Source organism: Camelus bactrianus, chromosome 2, assembly GCF_048773025.1.
Source record: "Camelus bactrianus isolate YW-2024 breed Bactrian camel chromosome 2, ASM4877302v1, whole genome shotgun sequence".
Taxonomy (NCBI): Eukaryota; Metazoa; Chordata; class Mammalia; order Artiodactyla; family Camelidae; genus Camelus; species Camelus bactrianus.
In genome coordinates this window covers 117,861,151-117,880,624 of record NC_133540.1, presented here as the reverse complement: position 1 = coordinate 117,880,624, position 19,474 = coordinate 117,861,151, and the positions used below count along the sequence as shown (strand labels likewise).

Here is a 19,474-nt window from a genome sequence, read left to right as displayed (position 1 = left end):
TTGGCCATAGTTTCTTGGTCAAGAGTGAGCCCTGTGTGAGACTGGGCCAATCACATTCCCACTCGCATCGCAGCAGTGCTGTAGATGGCTGGCCCAACTACTGTCATTGCTGAGGGTCTGGGGTTGCCTTGGTTCTGCTCTTTTCAAGGCCTGGTTGTTCTAGTTCCTTATATTTGATGAGCTTCCCTGGTATCCTTCAGATCAGTTCCATTTCTCTTCAAGATAACTAGCTTTGCTTTCTGTTCCTTCTTTTTAAAAAATTTTTGTTGAAGTATAGTTGATTTTCAATATTGTATTAGTTATAGGTGTATAGCATAGTGATTCAGTATTTTTACAGATTTTAATTCATTAAAAGTTATTATAAGATAATGGGTATAATTCCCTGTGCTATACAGTATATCCCTGTTACTTGTCCATTTTATACACAGTTATTTGTATCTCTTAATCCCATAACCTCCAAATTCCTAATGAATAAAAGTCCTCATTGAAAAGTTTGACCCTCTAGATTTCTGAGGCAAGAGGCAAGCATAGTTGGTAAGTATATTTGAACGTTCCTTGTACACAGAACACCATGCCGGCCTCTGCAGAGGAAGAAAGGGTGAAAAGAAGGTACCAACCTCACCCTCATGGAGTCTCCAATGTAAATGTCCTCTTGGCTCAATTTTCTCCCAACTTTTTCCTTGATTTATAGACTGGCAACTAAAGAGAATTCTGCCAAGTCAGTAGACTTTGAATTATTCCTAGTTAACTTGAATTCTAAGACCGTGTGTCATCCTTAGCTTTACTGGGAAAACCCACAAGCACATCTGATTCTTCACTCCTTGCCTAAGGCCATTCACATCCTTGAAAGATGAGGAACTAAAAGTCACTTCTCTTTCTGAGTATCCCACAGCCCAAAAAGGATCTAATGCCCTTCCTTGTGACTTTTAAGAAGACTCACTTATCCTCTCTCTTTCTTTCTCTCCCTCTCTCTCCCTCTCTGTCTCTGTTTCTCTCTCTTTAAACTCAACCCCTTTTAGAACTCAGGCAATATAAGAAAAGCATTCATCTAACTGATCTTGGCTTTCATTTTCACTTTTACTTGAGTGGGGAGGAAACTTGAAAGTAAACTTCGCAAGATGGGAGAAGAGTGTGGGATGAATCATGAACCACCACATCTAAATGTGAGGAAATCAAAGTAGAGCCTGATGGTATTTCATAACCTTCTTCCTATGCATCTCCCTCAAACCAGGCCTTCGCTCCCAGAACTGAGGCAGCTCTCATCCACCCTGGTTCTCCCACAGTGTCCCTGAGTCTATTAAGGAGAAAGGGGCCTCCCCTCGCCCTGGTCTTCTGCTGTCTTATTGCAGTTAGAGCACCAAATACAAGCTCTGAATGATTGTGGTAACTGGCAAAAATGTCTCCAGACACTACTCTCCCTGTTTCTACACTCACACTCTCGAGTCACAGAGACCATTTCTCCAGCCCTTGAATCTGGTCTGGGTTTGTGACTTGCTTTGACCAACAGAATGGGGCAGAAGTGATGCTGCCAGTTCTGGGGCTCAGGAGGCTTTGTACCCTATCACTACCTTTTCCTTCGGAAGGCTGCCACCACCATGTGCTCAGTATATGATCACCTTGTGATCAAGTCCCTGGAGGACTCATCTGCTAGGATGATAGATCACACGGAGCAGAAATGAGCCATCTGAGCTAAGGTCACCCTGGTTCAGCCAGTTTCAGCCAACCCAGCAGATACACGGTTGAGCCCAACTGAGCCAAGTCCAGATTGATGACCCACAGCTGGATAAATGGTTATTGTTTGGCATTATTAAGTTTTGGGTGGCGTGGTACATATGAAAGTTAACTGGCATAGTGAATTAAGCAGAAAAGGAGTTTATTAAAAGATTGTATCACCTGAAAAACCAGGGCACCGTGAAGCTCAGAGGCTATGCCCAGCACATCATAGAACTACGGCCACAGAATCATGCTCTGCCGTGGTGAACAGCAGCACTGAGACTGCACCATGACCCAGGACCCTGATAGCAGCTACTGGGACCATTGTCCTTAGGAAAGAGGATGGAGCTGTTTTTGCTGCCACCTGTCCCCAGAATTAGGTCACACGCAGGCAAGTTAGTCTATAAATTAAATAATATATAAAGGAAAGGGCATCGAACCAACAAAGCAGAAGACCCGGAGCCAGGGTCCAGGAAGCCCCCAGTGTTGCTAGACATTAACCCTTTAGTAGCTGAATGGGGGAGGTTTAGCACAGCATTCCTGGGGCAGGACCTGGGGCACTGGGACATTTCTTTACCAAACGTTATAGAGCATGTCAATGTTTTAATAGCTAGCAATACCATACCAGTGCATACCATGTTTCCCTGCTAACTCAGTCTCTGGCAAGGAGAGTGCAATTGCATGCTTGGCTTAGGTTAATCAAGATCTCTCCCCATCTTGGTGACCTGGGGTTACAGTCACCTTTTCTGGGCACAGTCGGCAGGGGAACAAAAGGATAAAATCAGGACTCTGCTAACAATGAAGGAGGTGATGAGGAAAGGTGAATTGGCAAAAACGATGGTTAGCGTCTGTGACATACCCCAATCCATTCCCCACTGATAAGGTGAAGGGAGGGGTGCAGGATAGGGCAGCTCAAGGCTCAGGGTTTTGCTCATCAGTTTACCCTGGAAACACAGCAAGGGTCACAGGGGCCCAGGGTGATCTCTGTCCCAGTCTACCTTTATCAGGGGGTTCCCAGGACAGAGGCTTTCCCTGCTAAAGTTGACAAAGCCTGGGACAAGTTGGTCACCTTATGGCAAGGCCAGTGGGTTCATGAGCTGCACGATGTCACTTAAGAGGGGCTAGAAAGGGCCAGAGAGGTCAGGGGTCTTGACCAACATCCCACTGCTGATTCATTCATCCCTTTTCTTCAACTAGTCACGCGTTCAACGTCACTTACGTTTTACAGTTCTGTGACGTTTTACAGTTCTACAGTTAAGGTTCTGTCTAGGGTTGGGGGACCCAGTTCACCCAATGACTTCAATTCTACAGAACTAACTGAGGTCAGGAATATCAAGGCAGCCAGGAAACATGAAAGAAAATCAAATTAACCTAAAGCAGCTGTAACATCACTTCTTTCCTTTTCCCCTTTGGTAATTTGTTTTGCAGGCCACTCTTACATAAAAATCAGGCCTCAGATTTCAGGACAAGCCCAGGGAAAAAGGAGAAATAAAAAAAGATGATTTCTTATTTGCCTTTACAGATATCCTCTGTAATCAAAGCACTTCCGAACACGCCACCCCACCAAAAAAAAAAAAAAGCTTATGTCTGCATTTTTCCCCTCAGAGAGAATGTTGACTTTCTTCTCTTCATTTTGACACTTTCACTTCCTTTGTTGCAAGGTGAAGTGGGCACCAGATTCAGGGTGCACAAGGCTGTCTCTTTCTGTACCCGAGCCTCCAAAAAGAACCCATATTAAGAGTTTCTCTCCAAGATGATCAGACTGCTCTACCCAGCATTGTTGAGGTGAGTGAATCCTCTAATGAATTCTCGATGTCACACTGCCCATAAAATACCTAATATGTTTTAGTTTATGATCTATGAATAAGTAAATTGCTTTTGCACTGCCACTTCAAGACGCAGCGAACTCTCTCCTCTGCCCGTTCATCTCCACCCGGGAGCGTGCTGGGTACATCGCCTTCTCTCTGAGGAGGCCTCAGGTTACTCAGCAGAGACTGAGGCGGGCTTCAAGAGATGAGGTTTCTATGCCCCTAATGAGATGCTCTCCCGTCCTCACAGCCAACAGCACTGCTTCGTGGGCCCTTCCCCTTCTCCTCATGCTTCTCTTACTCTGTCCTTTCTTTCACTTACTCTCACAGGGAAACACAAGGAATGTTCTAGAATCAAAGACAACTCTATTCCTTCTAGGTATTTTAAATTTTAAATGTTTCCTTTTCAATAAGGTCTTCCAGACATGCATCTGTTGGTAGGTAACACGGATCAAGTTCCTAGTTTATTTGGAAGCAGGCAGCTCTCTCTTTGCACAGTGTTGGGTTCTGCTGGGGACGCCCAAGGGCCTGCAATGTCCTTGCTGTCCTCCAAATTGTAATCTAATTAAGAGACAAGAGTAGCATTCATTCATACGTATGTTCAGTACATGACTGGAGAGTGCCTACTGTATACTGGGTCTTTGGTAAGCTATCCAAGGAGTTTCCAAGCTCTGAGCTCTGGTCACCAGGGCAGGGGTTGGGAATGAATTTATGAAAAAAAAGTCAAAAATATCCACATATATCAGAAGCATTGCCTGCATATTTATATTCTCTTCTTATCCATGCATTTATTTGACAAATATTTCCTGAGTGTCATATACATGCCTGATGGAAGAGTGTCTCAGACATGTCTGCATATTTTGTATTTATATGGATGCAGTTGTAATAAACTAAATGTGAATCCATTTAGAGATTTTACTGAATTTGTAATGTCCTTGTTGCCCTTGAGCATTTTCTCAATGGATGCCAGAGTTCATTGTCATCATGGAACTGCACAAAAAGAGTTAATATTTAGAAAATATTTCCTTATACTGGAAAATATGGGAACTTCTGCAAGAGAGGGCTGACACGAGGCGTAACAATACCAGGTGTGGGGTTTGTAGAACAGCCAAGAATCTACAGACAAAAAACCAGAAGGCATCAATCCTGTGTCTAAGCAACACTTACCCACGTCAGGCTATGGTCTGAAAAGGGCATTACTCTAAATAATGCATATAAAGCCCTTCCTTTAAAATTATTTAATAACATATTAAATTATTTTATATAATTAGTATACATGACATATAGCAAACAAATAAATCCAGAACATCCAAATCTTCTCCTCCCCGAACAATCCCTGTTGTTTAGCTCCATTTCTACAGTTTAAGTTTTTCTAAAGCAAAATATACTATAATTCTCTGTGCCCATGGTTCTTTATACTTTTCCAAGTGATTTCCCCGCACGTTGTTTGTTTGAACATCACCAAATCTGTGAAATGTAGAAAGGACAGGAATCATTATCCCCATCCCTTGGTTTTTTTCCTTCCAGTTTTACTGATATGTAATTGACAAACAGTGCTCTACGAGTTTATGGGGTGAAGCATGATGATCTGACCGGCATATATCATGAAATGATGACCACAATAAGTTCAATGAACATCCATCTTCTCATACAGATGCAACTTTAAAGAAATAGGAAAAAAAAAAAAAAGATTTCCTTGTGATGAGAACTCTAAGGATTTACTCTCTTAACAACTTTCATATATAACGTGCAGCAGTGTTAATTATATTGGTCATGTTGTGCATTACATCCCTAGTACTCATTTACCTTATAGCTGGAAGTCTGTACCTTTTGACTTCCTTCATGCAAGTCCCCCTGCCCCCAACCCCCTGCCTTCAGTAACCACAAATCTGATCTCTTTTTCTCTGTGTTTGTTTATTTTTGAAGTATAATTGACCTACAATGCAATGTTAGTTTCCGTTACTCAACACAGTGATTCAATATTTCTATATGTTTCAAAATGATCATTGTGATAAGTCTAGTTACCATTTGTTCCTATACAAGGCTACTATATAATTATTGGCTATACTCCCCACATTGTACACAGTATCCCCATTTCATAGATGAAGTTAGAGTGTTGAAGAATAGGCAGTGAGCTATGCAGATACAAAATGGGCAAGGGTTAGCTAGGTAAATCGTCAGGAAAATGGATTGTGAATAAACTTAAAATGATCTTGGAACATGCAACCTGGAATTTGGGAAGGAAAAGACAAGCGAAAACCCCATTCTTCTACTGGAGATCATCCAAGTTCTAATTAAGAATACCATGCTCACTTTATTTTTATTTACTTTTTTTGAGGGGGAAGTGATTAGGTTTATTTTATTTATTTATTGTGAATGGAGGTACTGGGGATTGAACCCAGGACCTCATACATGCTAAGCATGCACTCTACCACTGAGCTACACCCTCCCCCTACCATGCTCCCTTTAAATGCCAATCTCTTAAATGTGAAGTAGAGACATTTTAACAGGACCCAGGGAAAAAAAGGAGTAAAAACATATTTTTGAAAGAATAGAGAAAAACCTCAGAAAAGAAAGACCAAGAAGCAGAGTATTTCACAACAGGAAAAATTAAAAGTAACTAAGTGAGGCTCGAGTCGGCTGAATGGAATTCCACCAGTCAAGCATTTCTGTTAACTGTACTTCCATGGAACTATAATTCGTGTGACCTTAAAAAATCCTGAAGATTAAATTATAATGGGCCTTGTTTTAGACAATGCGTATTTAAGTGAAAGATAGCACCAAGAAAAAGATGGGCTTGGGTTTGAATTTTGCATTCAGCACACAGCCATCAGGAAACTCCTTAATACTCAATCTCGCCAAACTTCCATTTTTTTCCATCTCTCAACTGAGGGTGATAATACTCTCGTTGCATAGTTGTTTCAAGAATTTGAAATGTTTGCTGTATGCGAAGCACCTAGTAAGACACCCAGAACACAGCAGAAACTCAGGCAGTCGGATCTCGTATGTTGGCTGGCGGTGCTGGTTTAAATTAAGTATGAATTCTTGTGACCTGAGCACTAGACTCTGAGTAAAGGCCTGGGTTTGAGTCCCGACTCTTTCACTTAGTAACTGTAGGAAGAAATATTGTTGAAGGAATTGAGGTTTATTCATCCTGAATCTCTTCACTTATAAAAACGAATAGAATTTACCTTCTTATTTTTAGCTTAAGATTCTAATAAAAGGTATATGTGAAATATCTTTTAAATATAAATGTCATAAAAAATAGATTTTCACTGCTATTAATTCTTTGAAAACTTTAAAAAGACATGTCACTATATGTACAAAAATATCACTGAAATAGGAATACAGAGTAGAGTTCTATCTATATTTTCAGAAGTCCTGATAAAAATGACAACCAAAACAATAAAAAAAAAAAACCTTCAAATTCCAAGAAATTTGCAGTTAGCATAAGGGGAAATTTCTCAGTTTTAAGGATGGAGAAACCTTTGAACAGGCTTACAAGGGTCACGGTGGACTGTCCGCCCCCTGGGGGGATATCACAAAGGATGAGCAGCCATCTGTCCTGGGTAATTTATCGGAGAGTCCTAACGCTCAGGAGGGACCAGGAATAGTGCAGCCCACCCTCCACGTCTGACAGAAGAAGAAGCTGAGATCCAGAGAAGTGAAGTTACTCAATCACCAGGACACCACTGAGGGGGCTCAGGGGTGAGCCGGCCACCTGCTCAGTGTGTTCCACGACTGTTGCTTCTGTTCAGATGCATACCCCCCTGGCTTTCAAATCTCTGCTTCGGGGCAATGGGAAGGACTGCGGAGCAAATTTAAAGCTGACTGCTTAGTGAGAGGGTAAAATCCCCCTAGGATGTTCCAGCGTAGGGCAGTGAGGGGCTGGAAATCCACATCTTGAAGTTCCTCCCATCCTTATGCATGTATGATATCATCCAGGAAACATTTACACAACATAGATGGAACTAAATGTCTTGCCAGGTGGTAGCTCGTGATATATACAGACAGCCCCTGCCTCACAAAGAAAGACTACAGAGACCGCATACATACAGACAGCTGCTGCCATCCGCCCGGCCCCCACCACCTTGCAGCTGCCATGGGCTGTGTGAAAAAATTAAAAAAGAAAGAAAGGGGTTAGAAAAAAACTTGGACCACTTGCAGATTCGGCACATTCAGAGGCGGAGGAAAGGAAGAAGCTGTGGAAACAGGAACCACAGCAGGGAATGGATTCTCAGGATACCTTTTCAATCCCCAGTGATCTGGCAACAGGCGCCCCCCACCACCTCTGCTTCTCCCCAGCACTCCCAGCCCCACCCCACCCCCCACTTCCTTTGCCCTGAAAAATCTACTCCCGGGCATGACTGTCCTCTCCCATCCATGCCGCCAGAAATTCTGCCATTGTTGCATTTGGCCTCAAAGTCTTTTGGGAAGCAGGAAGGCAGAGAATAAATAACCATTAATTTACCATTAGGAATCTCTTTCATGAATCACTCTCCTTTATTACAGTCAATAATAAAAGGACCTGTCTCATGGGGTTATTGAGAGGATAAAGTGAATTAATGAACTAAACGTCCTTAGCTCTGTGACTGATAAGTGGTATAACACTGAGTGTTTCTGAAGTATTAGCTCTCTTATTAACCACAATTATTCCCATTTTGCTGATAAGAGAAGTGAGGCTTAGAGAAGGTAAATTACTTTTCCTCGGCCACATAACTCAGAAGTAGAACCCGGATTCAAGACTAGGTCTGTCTCCAAATCCTATCATCTTAACTTCTGTGCTGTACACAGTCCTGTGCTTAGCACTGGGGTGGAGGACAGGCTGGGGAGGGAGGGGCGATGAAATGGAGGTGGAGGGATAGTAGAGGCTGTCACTCACAGGTTAATAAGAATTAACTCAATCAGAATGTTTCTTGTGGAAAATCAGCTGTGCTCACCTGCATTCAGGGAAACGTGACTGGCAAGTAGGTCTCAAGTAGGTTATGTAGGAGAATAGTAGGAGAACAGGGAAGACCCAGGCAAGGGACCACAGCTGGGTATTGAGTAGGAAGCCTGGAGACAGTGACGCCCGTAGACGGGAGATGTAGCAAAAAGAGCAGTTTGGAGAGAGTCGAAGATGAATTCTGACCCACATGAAATTTCATCTAGGTCTGACCCAGGAAAGGGGGAGGAAGATTCTATCTTGTTCCCTACCTACCTGTTGCCCTACCCACGGTTCCAGATAACTTATTAGTGTTCTTGGTAGACTACTAGAAAGGTTAAATAAACTCTTGTGGGCTGGTTGGAAACATAATGCTTCCACTCCCACTTGTAATGCGTTTCTTTTGGGAAATGTGTGCTGAGTTCCAAACAAATGACTTGTAATTTAATACAACATGTGTACACTTTGGGTCTCCGCACTGTGCTGGGTGCTGGGAACACGAAAGGAAATGTAAGGCAAAGTCTCTGGCCTGGAGCAGCCAGAGCCCTGGGGGAGAGAGATGTGTAAGCAACTAAGAGACAACGTGCTGAGTGTAACAGGAGAGGTGTGTACAGAATGCCTTGGGGCACAGAGCAAGAGGACAGCGAAACTGCTTTTAAATCAAGTTTTGGAATCCAGCCCCTCTGCAAGTTGGGAACTGCATGCAAGGCATTAGAAGTTACGGAAAGGACGCTCTTACCTTTTCATTCTGAATGAACTCTTTCTTCAACAGAACTGTTGCCTGCTTTTTTCCTGGCGAGCGGTGGGATCAATACCTGTGTTTTTTTCCTAAGTGGTTAGGGAGGGGGTGATTGCATGGACTCTGAACTCAGGCTGCTCTGGTTTGAATCTGACTTTCATTTACCAGCAATATGACCTTGACTTTACCTTTTTGGTCTCAGTTTCTTTTATCTGTAAAATGGGGCCAATAAAAACACCTTCTTTATAGAGTTCCTGGGAAGACTAATGAGCTAATACACGCAAAGTCCACGTCTCAAAATGGAGTAAACGTCTCACTCAACTGGCTGTTGTTAACTGAGTGATAAGACTCTGGCGTCAAGCAACTTCATGAAGTCAAATTGAAAGAGTGTTAAGTGATACACAGATGAACATTTTAAAATTTTAATAGCATATATTTATCTTCATATATTGGGGGAAATATATATAGCACATCAAACCCTAGATTTTAAAGATATACTTTCTTAGGATGAATAAAAAATTTTGGAAAGTAAATTAAGTTAAAGAAAACTAGTAAGTAATGGTCAGATGTTACGTCTTTTCTCAAAATAAAAGTAACAAGCTGACTGTGGTCCAGAGTGAGGACCAGACCAACAGATTGGGGTGTCCCTTTGAATTTTTCTTTTTCTTTTCTTTTTATTTTTTCCTCTTTTGCATTGGGCCTGGCTTGAATTCGTTTCATTTTTCTTAATGTTATATACTATTTAATGTCTAAATTTTTAAAAGGGGGAGAAACATGACAGGGATTAGGAAATGTAGTAAGAGATGGCCTCCCTTCGTGTGTTTTCTCACTGTGATGAAATTCAAAACTTTACCCTAGGCCTCTGGATACTGGCAATATTTTCTAATGCCCCAACTACAGAGAAAAGCATATTGGAATAGTAGACAGAATGCCTTCCGCGTGCCCATGCTTTTTTGGCCCCAGTTTGAATCCTGGTGGAAAAATTCCCTGAAGCCGATGACAGCTGAGCTCCTCACCCAGCACTCAGATGCTCAGAGAAGGAAAATTACACACTGAGGTTCTGGGGACGCGGGAGCAGCGGGCGGTGCACATGAAGGCCAGAGAGTGGACCTGCTGCTGGTCCGTCTCCACCCCATGAGCCTGGAGCTGAAGTTAGAGGGGATTCCAGTTTGGGGGAGACTGTGCAGAGGAGACATGAAAAGGGAGCAGAAGGACAGACCTGTGTCAGCTCACACCCCGGGTTTCCCCCGAGCTGCAGTGAGGTCTCTGGGGCACCCCGTCCCCTTTACCCCTTCTTTGTAAAAATCACCTCCAGGAAAGTCCCGCCGTCTGACACAACAGTTGGCCTTTGAAGCCTATGAATGGTCGTGCCCAGACGGGGTTTCCCTGGGCTCAGCATCCCCATCTGAGCGCCTTGTGGCCCCATGGTGTCACGTCCACTGTCAGGCTTGCAGAGAGCAAACGGAGCGTGTTAAAGGCGCACAGGACCAAGGGACACTGTTTGCTGGGGCCTTTAAACATGTCTGTTAAGCAGCAGTTTATCTCATATCAGCCTCTTTGTGTCTTCTCTCCCCTTATTCCTCCCATGGAGATGTCCTTCTCTCTCTGAGCATCCTCACCTTCCTTCCACCAACCTCATCAGAGTCTCTATTTCCCCTGCCGTGGAAAAGAAAGCAATTAATTGTGGGGCCTCATGGGGAGAGCCACAGCAGGAGCTTTCAGACAAACCCCTTTATTTCAGCCTCAAGAATAGGCTGAAAGTGTTGTCAGGTACAATGAAGGACACCCCATTCAATTGGAATGTCAGATAAAAAAACAAGCAATTTTTTAGTAATTAATATGTCTTGTGCAATACTGAGGGCACACTGATACTAAAAAAGTACTTGTTTGTCTGGCACTCCAATTTAACTAGCTATCTATATTTTTGTTAACTTTAGCAACCCTCCTCAAACACAACCCCATGAGGCTGGCATTTTTATTCTTACTTTAAATGTGGGGGAAATGAGGCTTCGAGAAATTAAGCAACTTGCTTGAAGCCACAGTGCTTGCAAGTCACAGAGTAGAGATGAGATTTCAATCCAGACCCACAGATTTCAAGACCAGTGCTGGTTCCACACCACACAGGGAGTCAAGACTTAAACCAAAGATATAGATGGGATGCCAGTGGAGGAAACTGAGGCATTTTCTAAGGAGTTTGGGGGATTCTTGGATGCCTTGCTCAAAATGTAGACAATCAATCAACAGTTGGTGAATGTAGTGAACTGAATTATCGCCATGCTTGGCAGCTAAAAGACACTGCTGCTTTCCTAAAATGATCCTAAGACTTGTTCCTCACTCCCAGCTCAAGTCCTCCTTCAACACTGCCCTTCAACGCCCAGAGGGAGCACTTCACCCCATGCGTATAGGCAGTGGTAGATGAAGTCATGGGACACAGCGCCAAGAGAAGTTTCGAGTCGTGTTACATCCATTTAACACATGGCAGAAACCCGCAGGCCTGAAGGAATTGGCTGGCCCAAGGAATAAACCAGTCCCCTCTTGGCCAGACACCCTTCAAAGCTCAGCATGTGCAGTCCAGTCACCTTGCCTGAACCAGGCTGCCTTGAAAATATCTGTCTGCACTTCCATCAACATGGTTTCAGGGGAGCAGAGGCTATGGAGCTAAGAGGGAAGGTGAGTCCCACCAGAACTCTTTCTCACCCAAAGATGAGGTCAGTCAATAGATGCAAAGTTCCTTCAGCCTCGTTTCCTTCTTAAATGAGTGACGCTTTATGAATCTGTAGGCAGAAATCCAGACAGAACACATGCAGCTCGTAGATGCTCACAAACCTCCCAGTCCCAAGGGAAATCGCTGTCTCTGTGCAGAGGGGACCGTCTTATCCTCCTCAGCTTAAGTCCCAGTCTTTTCCTCTGGATCCTCACTGGATGAGCCTTGGGAGGATGGAGAGTAGTAAAGAAAAAAAACATGATATTGTTAGAAAATGTGGACCCCAATCTGCCGCCACCAAGAAAATTGGCTACTTATCATCATTATTTTCTGATGATCAAAATAATAAATGCTCATTGTGGAAACACTTGAAAATGCTGAAAAGCATAAAGAAACAATAAAAACAACCTATAATTCCATCATGCAGAACTATAACCTGTCCTAAAATTGTGGTGTATTTCCTAAGGATTTCTGACTATATAGTAAATGTAGTTGGCCTCATACTTCACATGACTCTATTTCCACTTTTTTTTCTAATCTAACAAACCATAGCCACTTCTCTCAACCTCATTAAAGACTCTCCAAAGAATCTTTTGATGAATCTTTAATGGATGTATTGAAAATAGTCCTAGTTTATTTACCTATTCCCCTCTTGGTAAGCATGTAGAATGTTTTCCCTTCTAGAAATAGCATAGCAGAGAGCATCTTCTTCACAGACATTTTTATCAGACCCTTGGCACCTGTAGCCTCATGTCTAGAATCTAATATAAAACAGCATTCGATCTGTTACAAAGACATGTGTCTTATCGTGTTTTCTGCTTTGCCATGTTCTCCAAAGGGCACTGTGTCTTCCAGAGGCCCCATCCACTGAGCTAGCTGGAGAACCACGGCCAGTGATTATAGAACAAGGACAACCTGGTCCTTTGTCAAATGAAACAGGCTCCTACGCGAGCAAGAAGTCTCTGCGCCCCGCTCCTTAAACTCAGGCCATGGTTTACAAGAGAGAGACAGAGAGACAGAAAGAGAGCAAGAGAGAGACAGAGGGGAAGAGCAAGAGAGAGACAGAGGGGAAGAGCGAGAGAGAGAGAGTCCCGGGGACGATTCTCAGAGAAACCACCACACGATGTAATTCCACCGGGAAGGGGACGATGAAAGTCCTCAGAATTGTGCCGCTTGGTGTTTTTACTGAACCATTGCTTGCTGATTTAGTTAATGATAATGTTTGGTTCCAAATTTCCTCTAAAAGGGAGTCTTAAGTGTTCTCAGCTTGGACAGGGCTGGCTTAAAAATAAACAAATAAGTTATATAAGTCCAAATTTTGGAGGATCAGGTTTTGGAAGCCAAGGCTCAGTGTAGGATTAAAAGGGCCCGCCTCGCATCTTGTGGTTGGGCCTCACGTGCAGCCTGCAGGGTGGAGCAGCAAGGAAGCCTTCCAGCTGTCCCTGAATCCAGCTTCTAATTTGAGAGCCAACACCCACAGAAAACTCATGCAGGGTGCACCCCATGGCGCCTAAAAGACACTTGCATTGCTTAAAAGACAGTGAAGAGAAACAAAAAAGCCATCGCAACCACAGGTAGATGATGGCAGACTTCTTTTTCTTTACTCTCTTCCAACCCTAGATGTTTTAAAAGGCTGACTGGTGCTGTTTAAGAGCTGTCATCTTCTGCTTCACAGTTGGCCGCATTTGGGTGGGAAGTGAAGCAATTATTACATAGTGCCTTTTAAAAGTTCTTAAGGATTCTCCAGGAAGAAAGACATCAGGTTCCCCAAAGTTACCATGGTGGATGGAGCCCCACTTTGGGTCCAGCTGTGGGAGTCACAGTCAGGGACAGAAGAAGCCTGATGCTCCAATGGGGTCCAGAATCCTCCATACACTCCTAGAATGGTGTGGATATGCAAAAGGTCACGCAGGAGTCCGTTCATTCACTTATTTGTGTCACATAGTTATTAAGAGCTGAGTAGTAGGAAGCACTGAGGATCTAAGGGTTAAGAGAGAAAATAGAATAGGTCCTGCCCTCACATTGCCTATTCTGGGTGAGGAGATCTGATGTGTTTACAAACAGCCAGAAAATGCTACACACCCATCACGGATGGTGATATAAACCAGGGATCTACATGGGCCAGGAGTACAACGTAAAAGTACTGGAACAGAAGTTCTAGCCAGTAACTGGCTTCCTGGAACGCAGGCCCAGTATGACTAGACCTTCAGATTTTCCAAAGCAGGAGAATGTGACTTTTCTGTAAACTATCCTGATTTTTTTTGTTTGTTTGCTAAAATTTTTTAACCATGAATACTAAACAAAACATACCTATAGACTGAAACAGGACAAGCCACCCAGGTGAACCTCTGATGCAGACTGTATTTGTTAATATGGACACATACCTACCCTTTTGAATAAAAGTACTTTATACCAGCCATATGTTTACTCTGATCACATTTTTGTTTTGAAATTCTGCATTTATATATAGAAAAAAGATGGAAGTTGATACATCTTTGTTTTTCTTTTTTTATGAAAATTTTTGCTGTGAGCATGCATTACTTCTGTAATCAGAATTTTCAACCAAATTTAAAATGTTATAAAAAGACCTAAGTGCTTTTACATTAGCACAGATAAAATATTATGAAATCATACAGAAATTTTTTTGAAGAATTAAATGAAAATAAAAATTACTGAAAATGTTAATAATAAGAAAATAAAGTATGTATATTGGACTTTTACGATGCCAGGGAAGTAGGGACACTCACAATGGGCTTTACTGGCTCACTGTCTTACTTATTCTTCCCAACTTCTGTGTGACGATACTACTGCTATTCCCATGCATAGGAGAGAGGATGAGGTTCAGAGAGGTTAAGTAACTTGCCCAAGGTCACACAGCATGAGTAGCAGAGCTGGCACTCAAAACCCAGGTCATCTGTTTCCAGAGGCTGTGTGTTCTCCTAACTTTAAGTAAGAGATTCCTAGAAGCAAAGTAAATGAGAAAGGTCAGGGAGATGGTATTTGATCTTGGCCTCAAAGAACCAGAAATAGTTCAACCCCTAGATACAGGAAGGAAACAATATCACCAGAGAGGTAGAGATGATGCTAAATGTGTAAGAAGTTCTAATGAAGTGAGGTTAGTAGGCTGGAGACAGTCACAGGAGTCTTAGTATTAAATGCCGGTCTAAGGAATTAGAATTTATTTACACTCAGTGGGAGCCATTGATGTTCAGGAATAAGACGGGTGCCTTGTTAGGCTACTGCTAACAAAATTCCACAGACTGAGTGGCTTAACGCAAACTTACTTCTCACAGTTTTGGAGTCTAGAAGTCCAAGATCAAGGTGTCGGCAGGTTTGGTTTCTCCTGAGGTTTCTCCCCTTGGCTTGCAGACAGCCACCTTCTCCCTGTGTCCTCATGCAACCTTTCCACTGGTGTCTCACCTTCCTCTTCTTAAAAGGACACCAGTCAGATTGGATTAGAGCCCACCCTAATGGCCTCATTTAAACTTACTTCCCCTGTAAAAGCCCTGTCTCCAAACACAGTCACATTCTGAGTTACTGGGGGTTAGGACTTCAACGTATGAAATTTGGGGGCCAAAGTTCAGCCCATAACACATGGTGATGCAGAAAGAGCATAGGACTTGGAGAGTCAGAAGCCCTGAGTTTAAATGCTGCCAAGACCATTTATTAGACGTGGGACCTTAAACAAGACGTTAAATCATTTTGCTCCTAATTCATAAAAAGTCAGCTAATGTACCTTGTCTACACTGCAGGGTATGGTAAGGCTCAGATGAAACAATGTGTGTGGAAGCACTTTGTAAACTATAAGGTCCTATCCAGTAGTTGGAAATTAGCATTTTACCGAGTTGGACATACAGCTCTGCACAGAGTAAGGCCTCAAATCCTTATTTAAGAAATAAAACAGCATCACTGTGCTGACTGGGGGAAAACAGAGAGAGCCCAGCACCGTTGGAACCCACAGCAATTTCATCAAAACACATTTGTTCAACTTAATGTTTTAAAAAGACTGATCAAACATTCCTCTTGTATTTTTAAACCAGCTTTCCAAGGGGGTTCAAAATAATTAATGTGTTTTTAATGTATTATACCCATTTAAAACATTTTAGGGCCCCTTGACTACTTCAACAAAAATGTATTTACATTCATAATTTAATCTGTAATTCTGAATTAATAAACATTTGCCGAGTATCTATAATGTGGAACATGCTAGAATAAATGAGTTTCCCAGGTCTCATTTAATCCTCAAAACCTCACTGGTCTGGAAACAGACCACTTCCTAATACATTTATCTGGGGGGTTAGGATGTAACATGAGTTTGGCAGGGGGACAAATTCAGACCATAGCAATGAAGTCATCTGTTCACATCTCCCCATTTTCTTCAGAACGAAAACAGCCCAACATGAGCAGTAACCATCTCGGCTCTGGAACACTAAACACTTATCAGTGGCAAGTGTGTTATTAATTATTGTTAAGATTCCTCTCCTGATTTTTCTGCAGCTCTAACTCCAGATGAGCTGTCCAATATCAGCCACAAGGTCACATCCAAAGAAACACAGTCAAAATAGCCATTGGAGGTGCAAAATATAGACTTCTGGTTTGCATCTTTCAAAACAAAATTGGAAAGGACCAATTCACAATCTCCCAGCAACACTCATACCTCCCAGGTCCTCCCAAGCTCAATGCTGCTGCTTCACTGCTCCTCTCACACAAAGGTTAGCAAAGACATACCCTCTTTTCCTACCCTTCTCCTCCACCTCTCTATTTTCTATTACTTAATTCCGTTTTACAAAGCAGGGGACAGGGAAGAACTGGAGCACAGGGTCATATTCATGACCATCTCCCCCATTACACACAGAGATGTCTCTCCAATGCCACGAATAGGCCCTGACAGTGGTATAGCTCTTTTTAAACCAAAACTTGTTATTCACTTCAGTTCTATCTCCTGATGCACCCAAGAACTCAGAAAACTAGAAAGCAATTTATTCATTGGGGGGGGTTAGAATTAATGAGGTTTGGGGAGATTTTTCTAATAGATTTAAGGCTTGTTGGTGGATTCCTGCATCCTTCTTACCAGACTTCTAGTCCATGATGCTTTTAAAAATCCTCATAACAAGTTGGAGTGAGGATTGACTCACAGCTCTTCAGTGCCCTCTATAATATTAAGGACACTGAAATGTCCCAGAGACGCCCCAAAGTAATTTTCACTTGCAGGAAAGCATGGTGGTAGATACCGATCTATCTATAAATGCAGAACTTTTTTTTTTAGATAGTTATGTTGTTTGGGGGATTGGATTTTTTTCAGGAGGGGGTTGTATTTTTAAAGCAGTTTTCCTTTTGCAAAGTGGCAAACTTCCTAAGGTATTTTTCACTTTCAAAGTTCTTGCAACCTCTTTTGACACCCTCTGCCTGTGTCAAATGGCAAGCCCAATGGAAGTCATTTGGAAGGCAGAGGCAGATGGCAGAAAAACGGTTTCTCCCCTTAACTACGCTGTCAGGGTAATTTGTTTTCCTCACTGATGTAAAGGAAACTGTAAGAGCACTTTGCCCACTCCAAGCCTCTGAAACTGGAGTTATGAGCTCGTCTGGAGGAGGCCAGGAAAAAATAGTTTTGGGAGGGGGGTGGTTGATGCCTTTTACTAGTGACCTGTGATACTAATTACAGAGCCTTCCTGTCTGAAGAAGACATTTATTTATATGATGATTCATGGCTATGGAAGCCAGCGTCAATAAATAGACCATTGCAATTCAATTCTATTGCATCTCAGAATGGGATTCTTTGGATTCTCACAGGCAAATCTGATGTACTTGTAATCCGGACAAGTATTGGGTACAGAAAACAGAGCATGAGCTACCAAGACTGTTGGGGAGAAGGTAGTCTGATGGTGGTCCACCTTGGGGACTGAGGATAGAATCTTTCTGCTCCTCTGAAAAAAAAAAAAAAACAATGTATAAGAAGTCCTGGCTCCACCACTTATTGGCTTTAGCAGCCACCTTTAGCAAGTTCCTTATTCTCTCTGTGCCTTAGTTTCCTCATCTGTAAAATGGGGATAATCACAGTAATTACCCAACAGGGTTTTTTATGAGGTTGAAATGAGTTACTATTTATAAACCAATTAGAACAGTGTTTGGTACATAGTAAGTGCTATCTGTGTGTTTGATAAATACACTTTGAGAAAATAATCATGTTTAATCAAATTAAGCAGCGTAATCTGAAGGTCGATCGTGCCCTGCAAATTTGACGCTCTCATCCCTGCAGAATGAATCTGGGTGAGACACACTGAGGTCAGGGCTGAGCAGTCCTTCAGAAACAAATCAAGAAGTGGTCCGGCAGGATACACGAGTCCAGGCATGGCCACTAGCTTTCACAGAACTGCTAACGGCCACTCAGAAACGAAGTCAGCAGACTTCAAAATTTTTTCACTCTAATACTCCTAAAAATGAATTTTTGTTAAACTTGTCTCAGTAAGAGTTGAGAAAGTCAAAACATTTCTTTCCATTCATCTTTTAGAGTAGAACCACTTTAAGGCTTTTATCTTGTTGTGTGGCTTAGATAAAATTTTGTCAAAATCTTGGCGCTTCAGATCTGGCTCTTTCAACGGATGAAAAATGTTCCTGCATATAAACCAATTGTCAAACCAATTGGCCAAATTAGATGTATTTCTTATTTTTAAAAGTGTGACTTTATTTTTCAGTTATAGTAAGTGTCTTAATGTTCATTCTGGAGAATATTATAAAAACCACTGAAAAATAAATGATGGAAGTCATCCTGTAAAATAGATTCCTGAAAAGCAGCCAAGTTTACATTGATGTGGATTTGATAGAATTAATTTAGCAAAAATGTAAAATAGGATAATAATGCTGTTTCTCATTACTTGATTTGCAATAAAATGACATACTATTTTGCTAAAATTATTATTTATGGAGTTAGAAATATGACAGAAGGCATAATATCCTTTCCTTAAGTGGTATGAATGTACTCATCTAACTCTGAGATGTGGTTTGGGGAATAATTAAATAAGAATTATGTTTAAATATCAGGAAAAAATTTTATTAATTTCATTAGCCTCGTGCTCAAATTCTTCGGTTTAATGATATCACTTAATATGAAAATGATATGTATCTTTATACTATTAAAACAAGTCAGGCCAGCACATATCAAAAATCCAAGTGTTTATTCACACGAGGAAGGAAATACATATATGATCTTATAACATCAGTTCTAACTGCCTCATGGCACACACAGTGTCTGAAAAACAGAACCTAAAATTTCTATCTGCCGGTTTTATGTAATGTATCATGGAAATCTTAGTAACCCCAGAAAATATTCTAGTTGCATCTGTTAAGAGTTAGCATTGTTAACTGGCCTGGACAACTCAGCTGTTGTCAGGGGGTGCTTTTTTTCACAGCTCTTTAAAGACAAGTCCTAGGAATAAGGAATCAGACTTTTCTTAAACACAAATTCTCCTAACAAACACACACACACACACACACACACACACACACACACAAATGTTGCCATTAATAACTAAATTCAACCACAGGGGAAAAAAGGATTATAAATACCCATCCATTGGATAGTAATGGCC

At 41.9% G+C, this 19,474-nt stretch overlaps 1 protein-coding gene across 1 annotated transcript in view; it reads left to right on the top strand.

The window, feature by feature from the left end:
* Positions 1–3,387: 3,387 nt before the first annotated feature.
* Positions 3,388–19,474, top strand: part of RBPJ (recombination signal binding protein for immunoglobulin kappa J region) — a 203,268-nt gene continuing 187,181 nt past the window's right edge. The window contains exon 1 of the mRNA XM_010963034.3: positions 3,388–3,498. The gene's annotated coding sequence lies outside the window, so the exon portion shown is untranslated. The remainder of the gene's footprint in view (positions 3,499–19,474) is intronic.